Here is a 22,492-nt window from a genome sequence, read left to right on the forward strand (position 1 = left end):
TGCAAATGCCGAAGGGACGCTGTTGGCCACAGGATGCAGGGGCAACCAAGCACGACACAAAAACCTGCAGCAAAAGTCATCTGTCCAGCAGGCTATTGGAAGGGAAAGAATGGAGGCACCGGCACACGACAGCCGGCCCAAGTCTACTGTGTTCCTTCTTCATGGAATTGGGTGGGTGGCTTGATCTATTACCCTTTCATTACTCAATGTATTTAGTGACTTTTTCTTCCTTTCCTCTTTTTTTCTTTTTTTTGCTTTGGTGAAAGGGGGAGGAAGATACATATTTCTCCTCTTGTCATGTGATACTGTGATTTGACTTTTTTCAATAAATTGAAAAATATATTGCTTCACATAAAAGATGCAGGTAAGCCCTTTAAATGTAATTTTAAAATGTACACAGGCAGAATACTTATCAGTAGCCAACCTTCTTCCTCCAAACAGAGGACAAATTAGCAGTAATATTCCGGCCCCAAGTCTTCCAATAGACTTCCAAGCACATCACTAGCAACATAAATATGCTTTGAAACAAAGTTGTCTACGACTCTTGTCATAAAGGTCTGAGGCCCAGGCTGAGCTACAGTAAGATCTTTCTGGTGCTTCTGGGAACTAAATTACCTTGGTTGTATCCAAGCACAATTCATGCAAGATCATGAGATGGAAAGAATTCACCATATGTCTTCTTCCCAAATTCTATTATGTGGTCTCAAATTGGTCATTAGCAAGATCAGAATACAAAATAATAATAACAACAACAATATAGGGTATTAACACTTTTTCATTTTGTATTTTCTCTGAAATAAGGGGGTTGTAAAATTGAGTTATAAAGGAATAACTGTATGAGCTGTCTTCTGGGCAGTTACTATTTATCAGGTGCTTTATCTACTTTAACGCTCACAACACACCAAGCTCATTATGCTCAATTTGCAGATGAGGACATGGAGATAGCCATGTGGGGCCAAGAATTCAGAACCAGGTCTTGCAGTGTCTGGATTGTGGGTTCTGGGTCACATCTCCTGGGTGTTGTATAAGTCCTCCCAACTCTGAATGACCTCGAATGGTCACACTTCTCTTGGACAATCTTTCTTATTCTTCTAGTAGGTGAAATTTAACTTCTATGTTTTAGACATGGAAATTCTTTTCCTGGAATATTTGCATTTCATTTATCAGTGGGGTCACATCAAAGAAAGGTAATAGCAACTAGCCATGAGAGGAAATGAAACTGATGCATTTAGCATAATGCATTGGAGTAAGTTTGATAAAAGGAGCAGTAGGTAGAGAGGGACTCTGAGAACAGCTTTTCATTAATTTTCACTCTGTAAATTATGAGTTTCAACGTATTTTCCTCTTGATACGTAATTACTTTTTAATCTAAAATATCCTTGTAGGTTTATTTTTCCTTGCTTTCTATTCAGAAACTAAAATGATATTAATTCATTTTTGAAAATATTAAATATAGTTAAATGACATATATGTTTAAAAGGAAAAACAAATTTATGTCTTATATGAAAACAGAATCTTGAATAAAAACAAGAAGGCCCTGTTCTCTATCACCATGCAAGAATGCAAAGAAAACTGCATTTATAGTGATGAACATTTCTGAATGATTACAATGATGCTAATATGTGAGTCTAATCCCATTTAGAAAGGTTTGGTTTGATATATTAATTTTTGTTAATTAAAGAGGAGAATGCTCAGTGACTACTACTGAATGCCTGGGTTCGCTCCCTATGGGAAGGGAGGGAGAGAAACAGAGAAAGTGAGTTGGAAACCAGCAATGGTGGGTGCCTGACGGCTGATGCAGCTCCCTCACCTGCATGCTGGCCTAGGACCCAGCAGGGACTCGGTGGGCAGCCACGATCACTCTTGCACACATCAGTCACTGAGTTTGTGCCACCCCATCTCCAAAAAGATCACAGGGCTGGATCCAGCCACTTTTTAAGTACCTTTCCAGGTCTGTCACGATCTGTGATTTTAAAATAAAAGTTCATTTCAATAGAGATTAGCATTCTGAAGGGAAGACTACATGAAGTAAATAAAAAGCGATTTTTAAGAAAGTAAAATGACTAGTCCTTTAATTATCTGAAGCTCACTAAGCTGTCACTGGGGTACAATACCTCACTGCATCACCACACTAGCACAACATGTAACGCATGCATGGACTACTACTCAGGTGAGACAATGTGTGGTCAAGTCACAGGTTCCAGAGTCACTTTAACCACCTGATGGCAATAATTTTCCCTGCCTAACATTTAATCTGTCATATCAAGCCAACCCGAATTATCTTGCTGGTTATTATCTTGAAAAAAAAAAACTCTGCTGTTACATTATTGGATATATATTTTAGGTTTTTTGCAAAAATATTTTGGATTTTTTTCTTTTTTTTTCCTCTTATATTTTATAATTAATTCAGTTTCATAAATGAAAGGGAAAACTGCCAGTTTAAGCAATGAAATTACCAAGTGCTGCCCTGAATTTAATGCCTCTCTGGTAAGCAGAATACTTTCCATTCACTAGAATATGATTTTTCTCTTGTAATGTGTGAAATATTACAAATTCAAAGCCCTAAATACAGTGTCCATTGCTTGGATTTACTGCTCAACATTTACTGGGTATATATTATGTGCCAGATACCTTGAAAAAAGCTACTGTAGAAAAATCAGAAGAGGTCTGCAAAGCCTGGGAGAAATAGCAAGAAGTCAATTCACCCTTCCTGTGAGCCAGTGCAAGCCATGCAGGGCCCTGGAGGAGAAGCAAGCCAATTTGCCCTTCCATGAGTCAGCAGAGGCCATTCTGAGCCTGGGAGGAGTAAGCAGCAACCAGTTTGCCCTTCCTGTGGACTGGTGCAAGCCATGTAGGGCCTGAGAGGAGAAACAAGCCCATTTGCCCTTCCCATGATTCAGTGGAAGCCATGCTGGGTCTGGGAGGAGAAATAAAAAACCAATTCACCCTTCCTGTGAGCCAACCAGCATGCGGGCTGGGAGATGAGAACACCCTCCCCTGCCCTGTCCCATAAGCAACTGGCTGATCTGGAGGATAGGCTGACTTGATGGCAACTGAGGCATCAAAACTACTTAATACCTGTAATGTTTGATTGACTTGGCAGGCCTACGGCCAGCAGTCTGAGTATCTGTTAAGAGGATAAGGGTGTGCAGTGTGGCAAATGCAGATTTCCTCCTGTCTTGTTTAGAAATCCAATATTATTTTCACTGTTTTGTTTTGTTTTGCTCCATTTTGTTTTGTTTTGCTCAATGTTATGTTTTGATTGTCTTATTCTGTTCTGTTTTGTTTTATTTTATTATGTCTGATGGTATGGGCAGCAATTTTGAAGATAACTGAGGCATTATGGTAGCCATTATTGATTTTCTATTGTCTTGTTTTGAAATCCTGTATTGCTTTCATTGTTCTGTTCTGATTGGTTTTATTCTGATTTGTTTGGTTTGGTTTTATTCTCTTTAAAATAAAAATAAATTTTAAAAAATGTTTTAAATCTAGTACAGAAAAATGAGAAAAACACAACCTTGTCCTCCACTGGCTTACAGGGACTAAAGGGAAATGACACTGGGTCAAAATGACCAAAAGACCAAATGAGGATCTGAATTAAGCAGCAATAGCACAGAGACAAAGTGATGGGTTAGTGAGATTATGTTGTTCAGGGGTCTCCAGAGGACAGAACAAATAAAACATGCTGTAAATAATTTTAGGAGGGGGCTTATTAGATTATCTTGCACAAGCAGAGACTGCACAAAGGCCATCTGTGGGCTGGAGAGCCAGGAAACCAGTTGCTACTCAGGCCAAGAAGTTGCAAGTGTCCAAACAAGAAGAGATAGTGACAAGTCCAAGGCTGAAGACCTACAAGGTCCCCCAGAGAGTTGCTGGTGCAAGTCTGTGTTTGAAGGCTGAGGAATCTGGAGTCTGATGTCCAAGACTAACCGCAGCAGCAAAAAGCACACTTGCTCAAGGAGGGGAAAGCAACTTGGTGTGGCGGTGCACACCTGCAATCCCAGCACATGGAAGCCGAGGCAAGAGGGTCACAAACTACAGCCCTGCCTATGCAATTAATAAGAAGTAAAGGGCTGAGGATGGAGCCTCCAGTACCCGTATTCCTGAGTGTGTGTTCATGAGCTTCTCCTTTCTTCCACTGTTTTTGCTCCATCTGAGCCTGCCATGGAGTGGTGATGCCCACAGTTGAGGGAGACCATCCCCACTCAGTTTGCTGACCCACTTTCCAATCATTCTGGAAATGTCTTCTTAGTCACATCCAGAACTGTGCTGTACCAATTTTCTAGGCATCTCTCAATCCAGTGAAGTTGCTAATGAAGATTAACTATCACAGAAATACGTAGGAAGAACCAACAAGACTGTGTGATTGCTATCATGTGAGGAAAAAGAGGAGCCCAGAAAGATAAGTTTTCTGAGCCACAAGAGACAAGAAGAAGTGAATAGAATTAATGCGTGAGTTACATCTCTTCATTTAGGGTGACTATTCAGTTTCTCATCTCATCAGTAATAAAAGTCATTGTAAGAATTTAGGAGCAGAAAGCAAAGGTCTCTCGCCTGTGATTCTGGCCAAAGGAGTACAGAAGCATACCCTATGGTTAAGTTAGTCATGTATTAGATACAAGTGACACCTTCCTTTAAGTTCATAATGATTCTAGTGTGTATGGCATGGACTATGAGACAGATTTAATCAAAGAAAATATTATTTAACAACTAATCTGTGCTGTCTTTTTATGACTTCCAGATGGCCTGGAAATAAATGACCAGTAAGTAGCCCAGACTAATGTAATCTTGTTAATCTGTACCTTCCTTCACATCTCTGTGCCCTTTGAAGCTGTCACCCACTTCTGCATGGCACCCCCTAACTACCTCGTACCACTCTGTGGTTCTGTCTCTCCATGGTTTCTCCTTTTCAGTCTCCTCTGAGAGCTCTTTTTCTTTGTACCTCTTAAAGATTATTTGTCTCAGTTACCTCTTGGTCCTGATGCCTCACACACCTGTCTCTATGCCAATCCTATCTCACACTTTCATGAGCCCTTTCTGGACACATCTCCTTGGGTAGGTCATAATGGAGCTGACCATCTCCTGTTCGCTAACACCTCTTCCTGTATCTCCAGTTCAACTGCTGGCATTTGCAACAATCAAGAACAACCAGACACCTCGAGTGCTGCTCGACTCCCTACTCCTTTGTCAGTCACCAAATCCAGACAGCTGAAATTGTAAAAGATTTCTCCTAAGTGCCCCCTTTCTCTGTGCTTCATGACTGCTCTGGTTCTACCCTCCATTTTCTCTCACTCAAATTTCTTTGCTATCACTCTCACACTCAGTGAGTAGCTATGACAGAATCACATAATTTATAAAACCTAAAACATTTGTTATGGGACCCTTTACAGAAAAATTTGCTGATTTTTCTTTTAAGTGATTAACATGCATTCCAGAAGAAAACAGACCAAAAAAAATCTACATTCAAGTTGGAGGGACAGAGAATAATAAGCATAATTTTAAAAAGATAAAATAGTAAGTTAGCAGGTGGTGAGTCCACCGTAAAAATACACAGGTGATGATGATATAGGCAATTCTTTTTAAGACAGCAAAGGTAACCATTGTTGATCACCTTGTATTCTGTTTTTACAGCATGTACTATGTCCATCTTTTTGTTTTGATTGACTCCATTTTGTTTTGTCACATTTGATTTTATTTTCTTCAAAAAAAAGGATTAAGAACTGTGGGAGTAATAAAACCCAAAATGTTTGTTATTGTAAAAAAGAGAGGAAAAGAAAGTGCTCTAAAGGATATAACTGCACATATATTTAAGTGTGTAGGACAGATAACCATGTTACTAAGGTTTTTTTGGATCATTGAACACAACTATTTGCAGTCTCACTGTTTGAATGTCCACTTTGTATGCTTTAATTTTGTAACTTGAACAACTATTTTTAAGATGACAATATGTAATCTATTAACTAGTGATTTCTTACTGTTTGTTTTTTTGAAATTCTGTATTACTTGTACCCTTTTACTGTTTTTTTTTTCCCTTTAAATAAAATTAAAAATACACAGGTGACCAGGAAATGTGGGACTGGAAATGTGAGAGTCAAAAGAATAGCAGGATACAATGTGAGGTGTCATCTTTACATCCTTTTAGCCATAAGTAAAATCATATTCAAACTTATAGCAGGAGTATTTCAAGTCTAAAACCAATTTTCCAGTCATGGGGAATTTATGACGGTCATGGGATCCAAGAAGATTCTCTAGGAAGGAATATAGAGTTCAAAAGTAGATTTGAACTCCCATGCCAAGGCACAGTGGTTTGTGAAGAAATACTTTCACCATTACTGATGGCACATGAACTCATGTGCAGCGCTGGACCTGAAGTTAGACGTTTGGGGTTTGTTTCCTCTGTTACTATCGGACCAGCCTTGAGTAAATCAGTATTAAAACACTCTGAGCCTGAGGTTCCTAAAATGGAGATAACCTCTGCCTCACATGCAGTAAAAGCGAGGTGTCATTTCTAATGAGTCTGCTGCTGATCATGGCACTTGATAGGTGCTCAGGAAATGTTTGTCTCTTGCCCCTCACTTCTAATCAAGTTTAAAATTCTCAGCTGCCAATTAAAGATTTCAGAAAGTGCCCTTTAACCTCCTGTTAATTTTTGAAAAGCTCCACACCAATCTAAACCAGACAAAACAAACAACAAATGACCAAAAGAAATATTCAACAGAGAGACGCCCCACTTCTTCAGACAGCCCCTGCCCACAAAAGCAATGGCTCTTCCGGTTTTATAGTTATGGCAGATATTTTATTACACATGTATTTCTTTTTTATACTTTCTGACACCCTCTCTCCACCACTATCACCAATTTTGTTCTTTCTGCTGATTGCTCTTAAATCCCTAAGTGGTACCATGATGTCGTGATTTGAGTCATCCTTCAGGGGGATTCTGAGACATAAAAAAGGCCAAATTAAATGTCAGAAGTGACACTCTATTTTCTTTGATAAACTGTAGAACTAAACACTCCTTTTACTTTTTTTCTTCCTAGGGTCAGAAGAATGGGCAGTAAATTTGATCCTGTGTTCCTCTTAAATCTGTCTTATCTGTGGTCATTATTTTGAAATACTTACAAATAATTTTGACCTTTATCCTTTTTTCCTCTATGTTCCTAAAAACTAAAAATTGAAACAGTTGTGTATTTTTAATTGGTAACGTTTTATATTTCCTTATTATGATGTCCAAAATGAAATTATATCACTGTCACCATAGAAATGTTAAAATCTGCAATATGAATTTGTAGCAAGTAAATGTTTTCTTTATATTTTTCTTGTGCCCGTGTAATGTTTCATTATACTGTAATTCCAAATCACTGAGATGTTAAGAGAACATTTTCCTTAGCTTTTGTCATTACCAAAAGTGACTCTAAATTTTTAACGCACAATTAAACACTGAGTTGTAGCCAGGGTAGGAGTTTCCTCTTAAGGGAGCGTGACCCTCTCTCCTAGCCTCTGTATCTCTTGTCTTTGGTATTCATAACAGTTGGGTAGAAGGGACTTGAATCCCTCTTAGGCCAATTTTTCATCACATGGCCCAAGAGCGTATGCCTCTTACAGTGCAACCATTCACGAGGGTAACTCCTGCTCAGCTATTGTATGGCGCTAAATGTAGGAGGTCTTTCTTTGCTGGGTCAGGGATCTGCTCTTCCTGCACTTTGTATGTCTTGGTCTCACACCTGGAGGACTTCATAGTGTAATGCTGTGGTTCTCAAATTGTAATCCCCAGAATCCCAATAGCTGCATAAGCTGGAGAATTTGAGAACTAAAGCCTGGGATTAGATTTCAGCGATCTGTCTCTGCAAGCCTTCCTACAGGTAACCCGGGTGCACGGTGTATTTTGAGAAGCACTGGAGTAGTGTGGCAGAGAGCAGGTAAGGCTTTGAAATGCAAGTCACTTGGATGCTTATCCTGGCCCTCTGTCGTTTTAGGCCAACCTGCAGTTTTCTCCTGGTTAAATGGACCTAACAGTAGAAGCTGATTCACAGACTTGTTGAGAGAACTCAACGATAATCTGTAGATAAAGCATGTGGCATAAAGTTCAGCACACCTTGAATACTCAAAAATAGGTGTGGTGGATTCATTCAACAAATTTATTGATGTCTCTGAGTCTCTCAGATGTCTCTGAGTTTCAGTCAATATGGATTCCTACCATTTGAGGACAATGAATTCAGAATAATAATTGTAGACCTAACACTTTCATTAGACTCTTAAATAGCCTCATTTCACAGATGGAAAATCTGGTAACGAGAGAGGCTAAGTGACTTGTTCAAAAACACACAGTTCAAATGCTGGTGCCTGGAAGTTCTCTACACGCCTCCCGCCCCTAGCTCTTCAGTCAACACATGTTTATCTGTCACTTAATACAGCATAAAATATCAAGTCCTGGACTTGGGAATTATGTAAGCTGGAACTTCAATTTTGTTAGTACAATATCTGAATTAAATTTCACACTACTGAGCATTCTCACTCAGTATCGGGCACCCTGCTTATGTACTTACTTACATTTTGCTTTCTTATTTATAATCCACATTTCGATTAAAGAATTTAAGTTGACTGTTGGATTTTTACCAAGAGTTGGAGCTCCAGCTACTGCAGTACAACCATAAGACCAGCGAAGTCCAATGGTTGCTTCCCAGTATTGTAGTAAGATGCTCAGTAATTCCAAATATTCTCCAGATCCCAAATGCATGCAAATTTTGTGATAATAAGTGTAAGGTAATACTCTATGCTTTCAGTTAACTGGAATCCCAGGTATAATGTAAAAATAATATTCAGATATATCAAGAAATGCATGAGGTTGCTTCTTGCCGTTCTAATCATGAAGAAATGAGCAGAAATTTTGCTATGACCTTGCCAAGAAGAGCTAAATGGTTAATTCTCTCCATTATTCTCTTTAAAAAGTTAGCTTACGGATGGCAAGGACTAAGGCATCTTTATTTTAAACAGCCCACTTTCAGTTTTGTGTGGCTATTGATATTACTGAACTAGTAATAAGGGCCAAGGCAGGAAAATGGGCTGGGTTACTTATTACTCTTTGCATGTGGACACATCAGCTTGTGGGAAGGAAACTATTTAAAATGGGTCTTAGGGGAAGGGGGGAAAAATCCCCTTTCCCCATATGAGATTCTTCCACGATGCTGTCATGCAATCTTGAAAACCTCCATAGAACAGTAGATCGCTCTCATTGGATATATGCAAATTATCTGAGACCAGAGGTTTCCTGGCAGGGAAAAACTTATAATAACAGAGCAAGAATGCAATCTGAGCTCTTGCTCTCTGAAATCCCTGAAAGAACAGAGTTGTTCTTGACAGAGCAATTTCAGCCCTGGACATTCCAGGAAATAGCTTCATAATGTCATTTGGGCTGAGGTTGTAACCAATCCTACAACATGGACAAACAAAGGCAGTATGTAAGGTTTAAAATACCAGTTTGGGCTCCCTGATTCATTTTCACACAGAGTTTAACAACAAAGAACACCACCAAAACAAAGCCAACCACGGCATCTTAATTAAATTTAACATTGTCACTACAAATTAAATCCAAAATAGGACAAGGAAGGGTTTCTGCCAAGCAAGTACAGATACATCCTGAAGACTATTTCCTTTCCATTTCCATGGTACTGGGTCCATGCCACATCCAGGATGTGACACCCAAACAAGATTGTGTTTTGATCATTAATATGTATGCAGAAGTTAACCCCGCCCCGGGGCCTCACACGGCTTTATGAGCCACGTTGGCCTTTCTATTTCAATGTGTTTCATTTTCTCGGGGTGCAGTGCAGCTGAAAAAGGTTAAAAGACTCAGGTTAAAAGTCAGGAAGTGGATCAAGGCCCCACACTATGACTTCACTTTCTTGCAATGCAGTGAAGCAATGACATTTCCTGCAAGAAAAATTATTAGAGATGACGGGCAGCCGTAGTTAGCACCAGCATTTGTAGTAAAAGGTATCCGGTGGGCTCCAGCTCCTGCCTCTTCCCCTCTTGTGCCTCAGCTGGAGCTCTTCAGAAGTCAAGAGAATGAGAGCAAGCTCCAACCCATTTCCATTTCTTATAGTCCTGATATATTTAAAAATAAGTAAGTGCATTAATAAAGCAATTAACACTCTAAAAATATATAATGTAATGTGATTCTACCACTTACTAGTTTCCAGGTTTATTTTTATAACTAGCGTATAGGCAGAACCACCAGGTGTGACTGTACAGACTGGTCCAGAGGAAGAATGGGGATTAAAATCTGGCTTACTCTCTAATTGCTAATCTTGGCTCAGACTTGCATATACCTTTTTCTGACTCACACAAATGTCACATGACCAGTGACAGGTGGCCTTCTCATGAGATGTACTGTAGGTTTAAGTGAATGGTGAACCAGTTCTCTTATTTCAGTCCTAAATAGCTCTATGACCATTGAGATAACATCTTTCAAGTTTATCTCAAGGGCATAAGTTTTGGGATCTGGCTGATGGTGAGTACCGGGCCAAACCAGTTTCCCTGGTGGAAAACCTCAAGCACACAGGAAACCTCTTTTGAAATTTACAAGATGTTTCCAATGAACCAACCCAGGCTGTTCAAAGACATAGCTTGGTGAACAAGAGCCCTGCGCTAGGTTTCCACCTGATCGTATAATTTTATGCAAACTGACAATTGCAGCAGCACTGGTGGATTCCTGTGTGGTAGACCCGGACCCAACTCCACATGCATGCAGACCTCACCTAAGTCAGGACAAGAAAGATTTAAGGACTCTGGCTAACTAAGACACTGCATCAAACTGCCCCTGCTTCTTTATCTCTGGTCTAGTGACTTTAGATAACTGGGTGTCTGCCCTGTCCCTCTGTTCACTTGTCTGGGGGGTGAGTGCTACCTGGAACTGGGATCTGTTTCCTTTATTATCCCGCTTTCTAGGGATCTCATGGATGCCCTATAAACAATAAACTGAGGGGCCAGTCTTAGAACTCTCTGTTTTTCATCTATTTATCCCCCATTTGGATCTTCTTGGGAGTTAGCAGAATCCACCAAGTAACAAGTACAGATAGGACTGAAGAGTACTACAGCTCCTTGACCTTTCTTTTGTCTGTTTCAAAAGAGAATCAATACTTTTGCTTCCATGGAGGAATGTAAATAGGGATGAAAATTTTCTACTGCCAAGAGAAAAAAAGAAAGCAAACATTTATGGCTTCAAAAACATAAATCCCTAGTCTCCCTGATGTATTTATATATTAGAGGCAATGTTTCATATTATTGTACCAAACATTTGAGAGCTCTATGGCAGCTCAGAAGATAAGTTTCAGCACTTAACAATTTGGGGTACTTCTATGAATTATTACACAGGAACTGGCTGGATCTTGAAAAGACAATATGCTATTTCCTTTAAAAGTATCACATATCTGGAAACTTTATCCATTTCTCCTGGATGGGTCAAAACACAAGCCTAGTCCTCACACCTTTCTTTCATTTTTCTGTGTGTATTTTCTTAAATATTATGAGTCTTTATAAATGAGTCACTGTTTCCAAGATTTGTCAAAAACATCAGTGGTTATAAGGCTGGGAATCACACCAAGCCTGGAAAGACATATAGAACTGGAACTTGTAGGCAAGAATGTAAAATCTAAAAAATTAGTCAGGCTTATTACTTGGCCAAATTTGCATTCTTACACTATCTAATCACTCCCACTTAAGAACTTACGATTTCCTGTTGTCAAGACTGTAACAGGAAAAAGAAATTTATTCTACACTTGGTATATTTGTTCACAAAATCTGCAGCCTGCATTTTTACCATCTGAATAACCCTTCTGCTCGCCCATACATGTTGGAAGTGTTGTTTAACTTAAATACACAGATCAGACTTGTTTAAGGCTACCCTTTCACCTTGCTCTAGGCAAGGAGAAAGATCAAAGCTTCCTGTCGTTTTCAAGGATGACCCTTTCTTTGTTCTGAACACTTCTCACATGTCCTGTTTGCAGGAGCTCCCACAAAAACCTACTTGTTTTTTATTCTATAAATCTCTTTCTTATGAACAGGGCTCGCATTGCCCATTTGGCGTTCTAGAGGACTGAAGCGCCTACTTGGGGATCCTTTCTTTACTTGTTTTTTTAAAAAACACGTTGATTTTTTTTTTTTAAAAACTTAAAACTTTTCAAAATCACAGCACTGAAACATATTTTGTTAGAGTTATCAGAACTTATTTATAGGTAAAGTATTTGTATTAGATATGCTTGAATACAATTGACTTAGAAAGTAAAAAATTTGATCTGCTTCTAATTCTGCCTTAAAACAACCACATGTCCAAAAATGTTTTATGTAATTTATTTTTACTTTACGGTGATTTTAATTTAATACATTAACACCTTTCAGATTGGAATATGATATAAAATAAGTGGCACTAATATATTCTGCTCAGTTCAGAAATAATATCAATTAATAATACACATGGTACCATCTAGAAGACAAGTTACAACAAACTGAGAAATATCAAATCTCTTGGTTCACAAAACAGGGATGATACTAAACATCCCAAAGAAATATGAGCAGGTTAAATACTCACTGGCAAAGGACTGAGAATTAAATCATTTCACCTTTTTGGGTCTTAATTTTTTCACACATAAAATAAAAGGTGCCAAAATTAATTGTCTTGTCTAAGATTCTGGAACTCAAAGAACCGTGTGCCAGTGTGAAAAGTGAATTTGGAGTATGCAAGCCTTTGTATGTTTTGTTTGGCAAATTTCATAAGGAAGATAAGCTTGAATTTGAATTATGACTTCAGATAAAGAGAGATGGACGCTATCACGGATCAAGCAACAAGAGGAGGAAAAACATACACTCAGGCTGCAAACAGGAGAGAAGGCCTAAATGGAGGAGCTGGGCTGAGCCTGAAGGAGCCAGAGCAGAGAGCTGTGAAGCAAGATTGGGCTGAATGCACCACAAAGCTCAGATCAATCAATCAACAGGGATTTTATTCTACTCGGGTTACTTTATTTGTCAAGGGACTCTTAAAGGAGCGCCCGAGATTACATGGCCAAGAAGTCCACAGTGCTACGTAGAGTGGACTGCAAAAATACCTTAGCATCCAGCTCTGTATGACTAGCAAAGGAAGGGCACTGGAAATGAAAGAGGGCTTAGGAAAAATTTCAAGAATGCTCTGAGATTAAAGAGTGGGTCCTGGCTGAGGATTATGGAGAAACAGCAGTCACAGGCAGCCAGGAAATAGTAACCAAAACGGAGTTATTTTCTCCCAGTAGACTGTGCAATAGCATTCAGGAGGAGGACTACAAAACTGTTGCAAAGAATCTCTTTGGCTACAGACCAAGGCACAAACTTCAGATGTTCTCAAGATGTAACGACAATTTGGTATAGAAGGAAGATTTCCCATATGACTCATTTCTCCCAGACACAGAAGTGTGAGGACAGTTCGTGATGCTCTGGAAGGTTGTGTTCCCTTACACAACCAAGACTAGATGAAGTCCAGTGCATGGCCCTTTTTGCCTTGCCTGGCAGGGATCTGGAGCAGAATTGAGATTAAACTCATAAGGCTAAAGTGTCTAGCCCTTTCTTTTACTTTAGAACTTTCAGTCTTTTTCTCTTGTCTTTGCAATTGTGTTTTACTTATATCTTTTGTTTATTTGTTTGCCATCTAGTTCATTCATTTAGCCCAAAAATATTTAATGAGCATTTACTTGGTATCTGACACATTGCATCCTTTTTAGTAGGCACGTAGAATGTGGCTCTGGACTGGCAAGCAGGACACCCAAACGTAGTATCAGCTCTGTATCTGCTTGCACTGTGTTTAGATCTCAGGGCTTGTTGTTTATACTTGGGATATAGTTCAGGCACTTTCCAGATGAGCAGGGGCTCTGGGACATATGCCTGGTTTTCCTAATAACTCAACTAGTCTTCATCTTGTTTAAGAATGGATTTTTCCTCTGAGGATCTTTGATCCTACAGCTGCAGACATTCTGGCACCAGGGAGCCTTAAAGGTCAAGGATCGAAGACACACTGAAATCAGGGGACATTTTAGCAAGCCTGAGAACCTGTGGGGGTGAACACTCAGGCTTCCAGGATGGATGAGTGATGTCATCTGTGATATAAATAAGAACGCACTTAGTGGGACCCAACAGGTGTGTTCTGGAGCGCTGCTGTTTGGAAGAAAGCCTGGCGCGAAAAAACAGCCATTAAACTATGCTTCCTGTAACCTGTGAGGTCTCCTCTTTTTCATTTTTCTTTCTTACTTTCTTTTTTTTAAATTTCAGGCTCCCAAAGACTAAGCAAATTTGAGCCTCAGTTTCTTCTTCTATAGGAAAAAAAAAAAAAAAAAAAAAAAAAGACCTGGATGCACAAGGCTTCTAGCTCGTGGGTAACTGTGTGTGATTTTATGACTGGCTTCTCCCAGTCTTTCAGCTCGTCACTCAGGTAGTCATCCTGTTTGTTCTCTCCAAGTAGAGAGAAACATCTGCAAAGAAGAACAGCAAGACACACACATAAAGCCAGTACTGAGGATAAGACTGAAACCTACCAAGCATATTGAGATATACCAAAGACTCGCTAGATATGATCATTTCTTCTGAAGCTGTATCAGTTCCTTTAGTGATACATATATATATATATGCACACACACACATATAGAAAAACCAGTTTACATAGATCTAATATACATACATATTTACATATTGCTTAGCACAGTGATATATATTACATTACATTTTATATTTAATGATACGTACATACGTATATATATATATATTGACAGGCATCTGAGGAAGTGCTTAAAAACATAACTAGTATTGTATACAAAAGATTTTTAAGAAGTTCAGTAGTGTTTAACGTGTACATATGAAGAGCTATGACCTTACAGTGAAATAGTAATATTGTACACCACTCACACTGCCAAACATTGAATATATATATAAAAGTGGAAAAGGTTCCAACAGTTCATAACTTTGTAATCTTCAAAGTTGTGTTCACTCATTCTGCAAATATTTATTGAGTGGTTATCATGTAGAAAGCACTGTGAGAGGCGCTTTGAAAGACAGAGGCATGATTAAGACATAGTTCCTGTCTTTAACGGTCTTAAAATTCTGTGGGAAACTTGAAAAACAGCTAGCAAAGTGTTCAGCTGCTGAGAACTCTCAGGGCCAGAGTAACTATGCCCTGGAACTGGCAAAGGCTTTATGACGAAGTGGGGCACTTGAGCAAGACTTGTAAAGACAAACAGCAGCATTTTGTGGTGGAGAGGAGAAAGAGATACCAGTGAGAATCCAAGCACGGAGGTGTGAATATTAATGCTCTGGGAATAGCCAGCAGGATGCTGTGGCTGGAACCTGGAATCCAAAAAAAGGGCAGGGAAGATGAACCCAGGAAGTTGGGATGAAACTACTACATGGAGGGTTTTTCAGTGCCATACTAAAGTTATTAATTCTATGCAGCTGGCAGTGAGGTACGAGATTCAAGAGGAGAAGAAAGAAAGAAAATCAGAGACTGTGCACTCATTATCACAAATGTAACTTCTAAAATGAATGACCACATAGAAGCAATAAAGTAAGGCAGAAAGAATGGGTTGCTAAATTAGGATACCAGGATTTAGGAGAACCAAGAAGTGTTGCATGTGGATGTACTGATAAACTTCAGCGAGCCAAGTCCACACTCTTTGTTTCCAGAGTCACTATTTCTTGTCTTGGATTTAACCAGGTCTCTCTTCCGTGTGCCTAGAGGTCCCTGTACTTATCCTTTGTAACCATTAGTAGATTTTATAATTACATATTTACCTGACTGTGATTAGTGTGTGTGGTCTGTATTGGTCGACAAGCACTGTAAGAGTAATACTGTGTTTCTTCTTTGTTATTTTTCTGTAGGTCTATCTACTATTCCTGACCCAGTGCAGGGACTAAAATATTTGTTGGATGAATGGGTGAATGAATGAAATATTAGAATGGGCACACAGTGTTGAAGAATGATGAGAAATAATAGTCAAAACTTTATAAGTAGGTGTGTTGATTTTAACATACGGATGCAAGACTGACATTACTGTCATCAAATTTGGGGTCTCTATCCTTTATCCTTGAATACAGGTAACCTTTCAGTGAATAAAATGCAGTAAAAATCATGTTGTGTGATTTTTAAGACTGGGTCAGAACTACTTGGTTCTTTCAGGATGTTTGTTCTGGAAGAAGCCAGCTACCATGTATGAAGTCTGACCACTCAAAAACCACCACCCTGGAGAGGTCACTGTGCTGGACAAGCCATGTACACGTACTTCAGCTGACAGAATTTATCCCTGTCACAGAATATGAGTGAAGCTGTCCATTCAGTCCATCTCATTGCCAGCTGAGCACCTCTGATTGAACTCAGTAATTGCCCCAAGAAGCAAAAGAATTTCCCAGCCAAGGCTTGCCTGAATATCGTTAGAATCTGTTGCTATAATAAAATGATTGTTGTTTTATGCCAGAAAGCAACAAAGACTCAATAGAATCCTCCCTAACACCCTCCTGGAAAACTGAGGAAGTTGAAATCCCGAGAAATCAGCTAATCTATCCCTGATTCTCCCCTGGAAGCAGTAAAGCAAGCTTCAGGAACTATTTTTCTAGCCCTCAGGTCCTTATCTTTCTCTCTCTAATACATGATAATGCATTAAGAAAATTTCTGCACAACTATATACAACGTCCAAAAACCAACTCTTTGTCATGCCAAATTTTTATTTCCATTGATACTTTATTCCCATTGATGATTAAGTGGCTTAGCTAAACTCCTTGACATATAAACAAAAAGTGAACAGTGGCCTTAGATGTATGAAGCTTACAAATGCTGTAGATAATTTGGAATGCAACCACCTCCCAATTAGAGGACGAAACATGCTCAAGTGTATAAAACATAATAGAATTTCTGCTTAAACTTGTGCCATTTGAATTCTCTGCATCCTAGGAGTTGAATGCCGTCAGTTTGAAACTTTCTGAAAGATTTCTGTTGAAACAAAAATGCGGCCTCTATTAATATCAACCTCTTCCTCCTCAGAACACTGGCTTGCTGGTGATTTATTAAGGACAAGCTTCTTCCTGCTCCTTTTGAAAGTTAGACTTTTCCCCCCTTTTTTAATTCTACAAGTGGAGAAACAGTTCCTTATCTCTTGGCCCTAAGGCAATTTAGTAAGGCTAATCTTTAGGAGAGAGTTTGGGTATTTACAACTCACAAATTGATGCTGTTTGATACCACACAAGAGAAAAGAGTCCTGCTGCTGTTTCTGATGTAAATTGGGAACAAATCCAAACACAAATGAGGAGGTCCAGTGCATACAGCATGTGTGGGAAAAGATCATTTTAGATCTCAGAACTTTGCAATTACATTATAAAAATGGAAAATTTTTTCTTCAACAAAGATCAAAGATACTATCCTTTTGTTGGTGGGGGAGGCGTTATGTTTTCCAAAAGATTTCGTGTAAGGAAAACAGAGACTGAGTAATTCAATGCACATGCTTTCCATAACTATATCTCAAAGGAAACCATGTCCACTGTGACTCAAAAGCTAATGTTTATTGTATTGCAACATTTTTGCTTTTCATCCAGTGAAAGCCATGAACAATCTAAGGAAAGATGAATGTTCCATTCAATTCCATCCTAAATGTCTTTCTCATCATCAGAGATTCACACATTTTAATGAACACTAGCCACCCATATGGTAAAAGGTCCTGCAGACAGTGTGTTTACATGGCTACACAAGATGTCTTAGAGTTCTTTCAGTTGCAAATGACACAATATTTCAGTCAAATTAATTTTAATAAAAAGGTTTGATCTTGCAAGTTCCAGATACAGCTAGGACAGGGACACACTGGGACTATGTTTCTATCTTTGATTCTCTCTTCCTGCTGTGTTTTCCTCCATGTTGGCCCCTTTCTGGGAAGACACAATGCATGCAACGGAAAAGAAGGCACTGGCATGTCTCAGTTTACACCCAGCCAGCTTCCAAGCCCGGCAGAAACTTTGCAATCACTCCAGACGCAGTTCAAGGACAGATTCCGCCTGCCCTTCTTGAATCACATCCGTACACATCGTGGACTTCTTGGCCATACCTTGGAGGTACTTACCAAGAACTCTGGTTACATCTTAGCATAACTTATTTTTAACTGCAATGCATGTTCTAAAGATAGTATACAAGATGGCATGCCAGGTTACATGCCTAAACTTTCCAGAAATTCTGTTTGTCTCAAGCCGCTCGGCTTTTCAACCCCAAACTTACTACAAGCCTAACCTATACTTTCTTATTCCTCCTTTCTTGCCACAACCCTGTAGCCTTCTAATTCCAACTCATCTACGAAAATGGAAACGGCTTTCACAAAGATCACTTGTCATTTTAATAGCCAACCCGATGGCATCTCTTTGGTACTCCATCGATGAGTTCTCTTGGCTGCTTCTGACTGTGAATACTCCTTTGCCCTGAATCTCTCTTACCACAGCCTGTGTTCCTTGTTGGCCTCTGAGAGAGTCTTTTCCATTTTCTTTACCAGCTATTGCATGATCAGTGTGTTCTCTCTAAATGCAGTGTTTTCTAAAGTGACCTGCAGCCTTCTTTTCTTCTGTATGGTTCTCATCAGCTAACCTCATGCAATTCCATGGTCTCATCTGTCACTTATTGGGTACTGAGTAAAGGATCAGTAAGTACAGTCTCAGGCCAGGGATATAGTTCAGCAGCACAGTACTTGCCTAGCAAGCTCAAGTTTGTGAGTTCAATTCCCGGTACCTCAATAAATAAATAAATACATTAAATAAGTACAGTCTCATATTCCTTCTTATGCTAGGCAATAATTTTTGAAGCTCTGTCCTCTATAGTTCAATGTTTTCTCATAGCCTTAAACTCAGAACTTTCAGAAGCAAACTGATTAATTTCTCCAGTGTAGTCCTTTGTGCTCTGTGAAATGTCACACCTTCCTTCCAATCATCCAGCAAAGATTCCCATGTGCTAATTACCACTTTTCATCTTCACTGCGTATCCAATTGGACCTCCAGAACCTCAGCTCCTCTTTCCCCTCCGTACTTCCACTGACTCTGTTTAGAACTTAATCTATGCATCCCAGTTTGGTAGCTTTCAACTTCTTACCTTTTCTCTACTATTTCACCGAAAATGCACGTTCAGTATTCACGGACTAGTTTATTCCACCTCATTTTATGAGACAAAAAGACACAATTTTCAAAGCTTTCTGTTACCAAACTCAGCCCTTTACTCCCGCATGTCCATGGAGGCATTTGCTGGTTAAATCATGCCACCACCAGTCTTGGCTCTTGTTACTCCTTTGATTTCAATGGTGGGTTTTTGTTTGTTTGTTTGCTCGTTTTTGTTTAGCAATATGCTACTCACTATTTTTAACGAGTACTGGGGACTGAAGCCAGAGTCTGTATTTCAAAACAAGGTCTCGGTAAGTTGTTAAATTTCCTAGGCTAGGTTTAAAACTTGGGATCTTCCCGCTTTTGTTTCCCATGCTGCTGGGATTACAGGGACACTGCATGTGCCACCACACCCAGCTCTCTACTCATTCTTTAAAATTCACCTGAAGTAGCTGGGCATAGTAGCACACACTGGTAATTCCAGTACTCGGAAGGCTGAGGCAGAAGGATTGGGGCCAGTTCCAGGCCAGCCTGGGCTACATAGCAAGACCCTGTGTCAAAAAAAATCACATGGAGTAAAATAGTTCAAGTCATTAAATATTTGTGGTTCTCCTCCTTTGGTCAATGAAATTTAAGTGCAAAAAACGTATGTCACTTGGGTCAGAAATTTTAAGATCTCATGTAAGATTGACTGTATTGCTAAAATATTAGCAATACCCAAATACTGTAGAGTAAGATGATATAGAACAAAGCGGTTGCTCAAACTATGATGGGCGTGGAGGAGGTGGAGGAAATGGATGTATGCTGTTTGTGTGGTGAGAAGTCTGAATACTGTTTTGATGTTGGACAGCTGATGTGTGTTAAGCCTTACTCTTCTCTCTTCCCCCTGGCTCACATTTGAACAAGCTGACATCTGTTCCAGGCTCCCTTCCTTGATGACAGTGGGAGATGCAAACTGCAGGAGCTCCTCCCTGCAGACAGGAGCAGTCTCCCTGGCCACACCCTCACCCAGCACCCTTTCCCTGCCACCGTCAGCCCAGCGGGGAGGTCCACCTTACTCACCACCTCACTGCGGAAGAAACCTCAAACCTCTTCATACCGTCCCTCGTGTGTGTGGCACCATTCATCTTAATACCTACGTCAAGTTTTGCTGGAGTGTGTTTTCTACTCCTGATAATTGGCCACGATAATTTGCGATTTGGGAGTGCTACTTTGGAAGAAGTGATGACTGGAATACTGAAAAAGTTCCATGTTGATCTATGTGCATTACACTGAGTTCACTTTGTGAACATTAGTTGATCTTTATACTTAGGATTTATGCACTTTATTATACGTATTGTACACGTCAGTGAAAAACATTTTTTTAAATGTATGGAGAGTATCCTTAAACGATTTCAACTGTTTGCTTATCACTGTCTTGAACGTACTATATTTATTGAAATGAGGTCCTGTGAATATGTTTGTGTGTGGTGGGAAGGGATTAGTGTTCAAACAAGAAAACAGACACTCTGTAGTTCAGATAATTTATTGTATCCCATTACATACCTATACCACAATTTATTTTCCCATTTTCCTCTGAACAGACAATTGGATTGTTTTCAGTTTGGGGTTATCTTGAGTAATGCTATCACAAATGTGTCCTTTTGAAACATACATTTCTATTAGGTATATATCTAGAAAAGAAATCATTTCACATAAGAAAGACATAAAATGTCAAATTGTCTCTAAAGCGACAGCTCCAACCTGTCTGCCTACCAAACATGTATATTACTCTGCTACTTTGCCAGGTCTTATTAGTCTTTTTAATTTTAACCACTCTGCTGAGGATATAGTGAAATCACATTTGTACTCCTCTGATGACTGTTGCTATTTATTTACCACTTAGATATCTTCTTTTGGGATCTCCTTGTTAAAGAGTTTTGTACATTTTTCTACTGGATTATCTGTCTTTTTTTTATTGATTTATAGAAGTTCTTTAAATATTCTGCCCATGAGTCTTTTGTGAGTTTTTGAATTACAAATATCTTCTCTTGATTTGTGGCTTGCCTTTCTAACCCTTTAGGGTGAATTTTGATAATAGAAGTTATTAATTTTATTGGGCTTGAAGATGTCTAGCTTTCCCCTTATTAATAGTAGTATGTGTCCTGTTTAAGAAATATTTTTTCTCATGAATGTATTTTCCTATATGATTCTCCAGAATTTTATTGTTTTTCTTTTCACAGATAATTCAATTATAATTCATCAACAGTTGCTTTTCTAGTGTGATATAAATGAGGGGTTAAGATTCATTCTATACATGTTTTCTAAAGTGTATATATTCTGACTCTCAGTGTAATCTGGCCCATTTAACACATTAATTATTTCTCAGATCTCTGCTTCTCTAAGGGAATTGTATTATCTTAAGGAACCCAAAGCACTGTTTAAGAAGAGGTAGCTTCTGCTAAAAACTCCTTCTGAAATCCCCTTACTGGTAAGGTCGAAGGGTCTGACGATGCTTTTGTATCACTGGAACCCTCCTCCCCCAATCAGTAATTCCAAGATTTTGAAGAAATAATAATTTTGTTCACCAAAATAAGGAACCTTTGCTCTTTCATCCCACAGGTCTATCATTAATTAAGTTTCTTTTTTTTAACATTGTTCATGAGTTTTAATATTGCTCATGAGTCATTTTTCTTGAGTTTACCATTTGCAGTATTTCACATAAAGTAAATGGTCAGCAAATAGTGGAGGTAGTCCATTGCCTAAGGGAAAACGTTCTGCTGTTTCCCCAGGTGCTAATTCACAAAGAGGAGCTAGCTACATGCAGCTACTAGAAGGGCCCAGAACTTGGGTCTGGATGAAAATATCCAAGTCCTTGTTCCAGCTCTGTATCTTTTGAATAATGTAATCATATGCAATTCCCTTAATCATCGTCAGCTTTAGTTGTATTTATCAACTTCAGAATAATTATACCCTAATATTATCCTAGGCTTGTATTAACATTTGCTTAGGGTTTTTAAACAAGGTATTACAAGTACAATGATCATCTCAATCCTTCTCACCTAGATACCACTTAAAAATGTCATTATTACCATTACTTCTATTAATGCAAAATCCAGCCAACTGATCCTTATCCTAGGAGCCCTTGATAAAAGAAAACTGAAAGAAGAAATGATCCAAGGAGATGAAAATGCTGCCTTTTATTAGTGTATAGATACTCAGATGGCCCACAATGAGTTCTTATTTTGTCTCTTACAGTCCAAAGGTACACTTTGTAGAAAGGAAAACATAGTTAATGCCAAGGTTTCTCCAGAGATGGACAGAGGGAAATAAATAGATAATAACTAAAGTAGCTGTACAATGAAAAAGAAATATGTTCCGTGGTTCTATT

The 22,492-nt window shown here is 39.0% G+C and overlaps 1 long non-coding RNA gene across 1 annotated transcript in view; it reads right to left on the minus strand.

The window, feature by feature from the left end:
• Nucleotides 1-22,492, minus strand: part of LOC134470836 (uncharacterized) — an 80,458-nt gene that overhangs the window by 5,662 nt on the left and 52,304 nt on the right. The window lies entirely within an intron of this gene.

Source organism: Cavia porcellus, unplaced genomic scaffold (assembly GCF_034190915.1).
Source record: "Cavia porcellus strain 051 isolate PalLab524CR breed Dunkin Hartley unplaced genomic scaffold, mCavPor4.1 scaffold_17, whole genome shotgun sequence".
NCBI lineage: Eukaryota > Metazoa > Chordata > Mammalia > Rodentia > Caviidae > Cavia > Cavia porcellus.